This window comes from Ascaphus truei, chromosome 8 (genome assembly GCF_040206685.1).
Source record: "Ascaphus truei isolate aAscTru1 chromosome 8, aAscTru1.hap1, whole genome shotgun sequence".
Classification (NCBI taxonomy): Eukaryota; Metazoa; Chordata; class Amphibia; order Anura; family Ascaphidae; genus Ascaphus; species Ascaphus truei.
Window position 1 is genome coordinate 31,118,561 of NC_134490.1, and position 5,552 is coordinate 31,124,112.

Genomic DNA, 5,552 nt, shown 5'->3' on the forward strand with positions numbered 1-5,552 from the left:
GGCTTTGCCCCACCGGCCGCAGCTGTGCGCACGCAGCACACAAAGTACAGATTTTTCTTTTGGCGCGGCGGCCACGTCACGGCGGCGGTTCAGCCAATGAGGGCGAACCAGCCGCGTGATGTCATGGCCGCGTGCCCACCACGCCCGTCCCCCCCCCCCCCCATCGTGATCTCCTGCTCTTCTCCTGACGCGCAACCACAGACAACAGGTCGCGGCTGAAACAGGTGCCTACGGTCGGCCTTCGCATGACTCAGCAAGACCAAAGTGATGTTCAACAAAACTGTGCTAACAGTACACAAATCAACAAAAATCGAATAGAACTGAAAGTTAAAGCGATGTCTACCTTGGTCGGCAAGTATCAATGAATGGGAATAAAAATCTATACGAGAATGAAGATGGGATGGAGCGCATTTGGAAGAAACAAGACAATCTTTCAAGAGAACCGTCCACTGTGCCTCATGAAGAAAATGTTCGACCTGTGTATCCTGCCCATACTCGCATATAAATGTGGAACTTGGACCCTAAATGTGAAGATAATTGAGAATCTTCAGACAGCTCAAAGAAGTATGGAGAGATGGGTATTGACCGAAGAGACAGGAAAAAGAATGAATGAGTTTGAAAGCAAACAAAAGTCTGTGACACCATCGTAAGGGTGAACAAATTAAAACGGCGGTGGGCCGGACATATCACAAGAAGAGATAACCATCGTTGGACAAAGATGCCACTCAACTGGATATCCAAGGGCTATCAAAAGACCAAAATCGGTGACCAAAAGAAAGATGGGAGAATGAATTTAGGAAATGTGTTGGAGCAATAGGAAAAAAATAGGCCTTCTTTCAGCAGTGGATTGACAGGCTAAAGATGATGATGATGGTGAGTGAGTATATATGTGTGTAATATATATATAGCTTTATTTTTATAGTGCCATTAATGTACATAGCGCTTCACAGCATTAATACACGTGACAATCCTATAAATAACAAATAAAATAAATAATACATAATGGGAAGAAGTGCTTCAGACATAAAAGTAACATTTAGGAAGAGGAGTCCCTGCACCGAAGAGCTTACAATCTAATTGGTTGGTAGGAAGAACGTACAGAGACAGTAGGAGGGCGTTATGGTAAGTACTTCTGCAAGGGGCTAAGGTTTATGTATGAGGTGTTAATTATCAGCCACGGAGCTATCCATATGCTTCATTAAGGAGGTGGGTTTTGAGGTGGGTCTTAAAGGTGGATAGACAGGGTGCTAGTCGGGTATTGAGGGGAAGGGAATTCCAGAGGTGCGGGGCAGTCAGTGAGAAGGGTTTAAGGCGGGAGAGGGCTTTAGATACAAAGGGGGTAGAGAAGACATCCTTCAGCAGAACGCAAGAGTCGGGATGGTGTAAAGCAGGGGAGAGCAAAGTTTTGGAGCTGCGCCCCCCCCCCCCCGCGTGACAGCTCCAGCGCTCGCCCTTCTCTGTGACCTGGCGTCAAATGACGCCGCGGGTAATGTGATATCATGTGACCCCGCAGCATCATTTGACGTGCATTACCATGGTCACGCATACGTCACGACCCCACGGTGTAATTTGACTCCGCGTTGCCATGGCGATGCCCCGAGAAGACTAGAAAACTCCTGTAAGTTGAGGTTGTAGAAGCCTGGCGCGGACCCCCAGCATTTAACTTAAATGCCTCGGGGAAGAGCGCGGGGCTACTGCAACCGCCGCGACCCCTCCCCCCCAACAAAATCCACGCCCCCAGTTTGCGCACACCTGGTGTATAGCGCGAAATTAGGGCTGAGATGTGAGGAGGAGCAGAAGAGTGTGTGTGTATATATATATATATATATATATATATATACATACATACATATATATATATACATACATACATACCATATATACACACACACACACACTCTTTGTATATCAATCATCATATATGTAGTCATTATTATGATTTATTATTTAAAATATGCCCCTAATCCCCATCTGTTCTGTTGCATATCTATCTAATCAAATTGTATCAATCATCTATCTACCTCTATATACATCTAGTTAGTGGACAGTTCATCTGGGAGCACTGTATGTTATTTATTTATTTATAGTGCCTCCCTGTCCCTTAGCCCCAGCTTGGCTCAGCAGGTCTCTCAGTGCCCCTGTGCCGTGCACACTCTGCTATGCATTTATTCCATACCTCTGTCATTTTCCTTTCTCTGCTCTAATCTCTCCCCCGCCTCCCTCATTTGCAGGCGCCTCTTGCTGTGCACCTGCCCCCTCCTCCCCCCCCCCCCTCTGTCTACTCCAGGAGCCTGAGAACAGGCAGGGCACACAGCTCCCAGCACCTCTCAGACACAGCCGGGGAGAAGGACCGTCCCCAAGGATAGAGGCCTGCTGTCACCCAACGTCTGTGACATTACCGACTGGAAGATCTAGGGCCTGCACTCAATTATATAACGAGGCCCGTGTAATATATATTCATACATTGTATATTAGATGGACCAATTTACAAGAAATGTGTGTACTCGTATGTATATATTATAAATATATACATATACACACATATATACACATATATATACACATATAGACAAACACATACGCAGATAGATAAATAAATAGATATATAGTATATAGATATAAATATGCAGAGAGATAGACAGATGGACAGATAGGTATATAGATGATAGACACAGACAAGCAGCTATATATCTATATATTGCTATATATATATAGATGGTAGATAGATATAAATATGCAGAGAGATGGACAGATAGGTGATGATAGATAGACAGATGATAGATATATGGATCAGCGGTGCACAAGCTGGGAGGCGCGGCTCACTTACCCAGCTTCCGTGTCCACTCTTCTCCATGGCAACGCAGCGTCAAATTACGCCGCGGGCCATGTGACGTGACGTCACATGACCCGGTGGCATAATTTTACGCCGTGGCCATGGAGACGCGCCATCAAATGACGCTGTGGGTCACTTTACGTGACGTCACATGACCCCGAAACGTCATTTGATGCCGCTGGGGGGGGGGGGGGAGGGCGCAACAGAGGGGGGAGAGCAGGCGGGGGGGGGGGGGGGGGGGCGCAGTGCAGGAAGTTTGCGCACTCTATCTATCTATCTATCTGCTTGCCTGTCTATCTTTGTCTATCATCTATATTATAGATGATAGACAAAGATAGACAGGCAAGTAGATAGATAGATAGATAGATAGAAATATGCAGAGAGATAGACAGATAGACAGATAGGTGATGATAGATGGACAGATGATAGACAGACAGATAGATAGCGGAGGGGCCAGCAATGCACGTCTGTGCAATTGGTCACTGGCCCCTCCGACAATGAACGAGTTACACATTGGCAAACATCGTTGGACCTAATTTTTACAAGATTTATATGAAAATGAGATTGTTGCATTTATTTAAGTCCCTCTTTTCTAAAAAAAAAAAAAAAAAAAAAAAGTTGCCGTAATCCTGGATTGTAAATAAAAAAAAAAGTAGTGGTACCATCACATCTTAACTATGGATTTATTGCATTGTTTCCTTCAAGTGACACATACACAGTGCAAGGAGCCACATAACAGTTACAGTATTTAAAGCTGCAGTTCAAGCTCCCGTTTTGTTTTGTTTTTAGTTTGTTTTTTTTACTTCAATAGTTTCATGTGGGCAATCTCTACTTACCCAAAGAACTGCATAGCTGCCGGTCAATTCATTCTCCGTCTATTGATCGGCGAAGTTTGGCGACATCTTTAGATCTGGGGAATGTAAATGGTTGCTATAGGAACAAACATGCTTGTTAAAATAGAATACAAGAAAATTGGTCTTTCAAAGTTGTTTATTTTAAAACAGAAAATGCTAAAAGTATTTTTTCTTACTACAGAACTGATTTATTTAAAAAAAAAACACACATGCAGGATATTGACTGAACTGCAGCTTTAAGGCTTTAGTTCTCCCAAAATGTGGTCCAGGAATAAGGGTTTAGAATGACACCTTGTGGCCATCATAGTAACTGCATCAACTTCCAGAGCTAGCTGCAAAAGTTAACCCAATTTAGAGAACCACCTGAGTATTAGGCTGCGTCCCCGATAGCGCTGAGCGGGCGACGCTTGCGGCGGTTACTTACATATATAGATATATGTAAGTCCCCGCTCACGCTGTGCGCGGGCACACACGCTCACCCGCGCTCGGATAAACAAAAAAAATCTAACTTTCCACACTCAGCGGGGACTCAGCCTTATGCAGCAGGCAGACGCTTTAATCACACTCATTTTAATTTTTACACCCAGAATATGATTAGGTGTTTTCATATACACTGCAGAAACAGGTGCAGAGTATGATAGATTCCATTCAAATACAAGTGTTATCTATGCAACAGTTTCAAAATGAATACAAAATATATATATATATATATTTACAATATTTCCACAAACAACAAAAATATACTTTACCAATGTCAACATTATTGAAATGTTTCCCCATTTAAATTATCCCCGTTGTTAATGTGACCTCAAGGAACACATCACTATTGACAACCTGAATTAATTTCCCCCAAATAATTAGTATTTTTGTTATTATTTTTGAATTCAGGACATTTGCTATTGAAATTTAAAAAAAAATATTTGATAAATTGAATAACTTTGTCAAGACTAAGCACCTTGTGTGCACTCTCTCTCACAGACATACCACATTTATTACAGTCATAATATCTACATTGAATGTACAGGTTGTGAATAGGACTGTTCTATAGGGTTAGAAGTACCAACCTCTATATTGAATAATATGTAGGAAGCCCTGTGGGAGAAAGAACATATTAGACTATTAGAAAGCAAGGATTTGGCTTAATCACTTAATCAAGCGAAAACAGGTGTGTGTCATAACATATATACACATACCACTAGAGGCCACATACAACCCTATCCTAGGGGGAATACGAAATATAATCAAAGTTCTGCAACCCATGCTGGCAGAGGATGTGACATTAAAAGATATCTTCCCCGAACCTCCCATTCTTGCGTTCCGGCAACCACCAAACCTCAAACAGAAATTAGTCAACAGAAAACGAAATAACGAACTTAAAGACACTGATAATGGCACAAAACCGTGCAACAACACACATTGCAAACGCTGCAAACATATATGCCAAGATCCCACAGCCAGTTACAACCATGGAACACTCAATGTTGAAGGATCATACAGCTGCACATCCAGGAATGTAGTTTATATGATTCAATGCAACAAACGTGACCAAGGATGCTACATTGGGGAAACCAGCCAAAAATTACAAGGCAGAATGAATATGCACAGACACTCCATACTCCACCACGAAGAAGGAAGATACGGATCACCAGTGGGACATCATTTCTCACAACCAGATCATTCCATAAATGATTTAAAAATCAAAATCCTCAATGGAATGTTTCAACGCACCCAAGAACGGAAAACATTTGAACTCAGTATGATTAGACTCTTTGACACTAAAACCAAAGGACTTAATGCGGATATGGGGTTTCTCACACCCTATCAGAATTGTTTGTAATTATCCTGCCTATTCTTATCCTCTATTC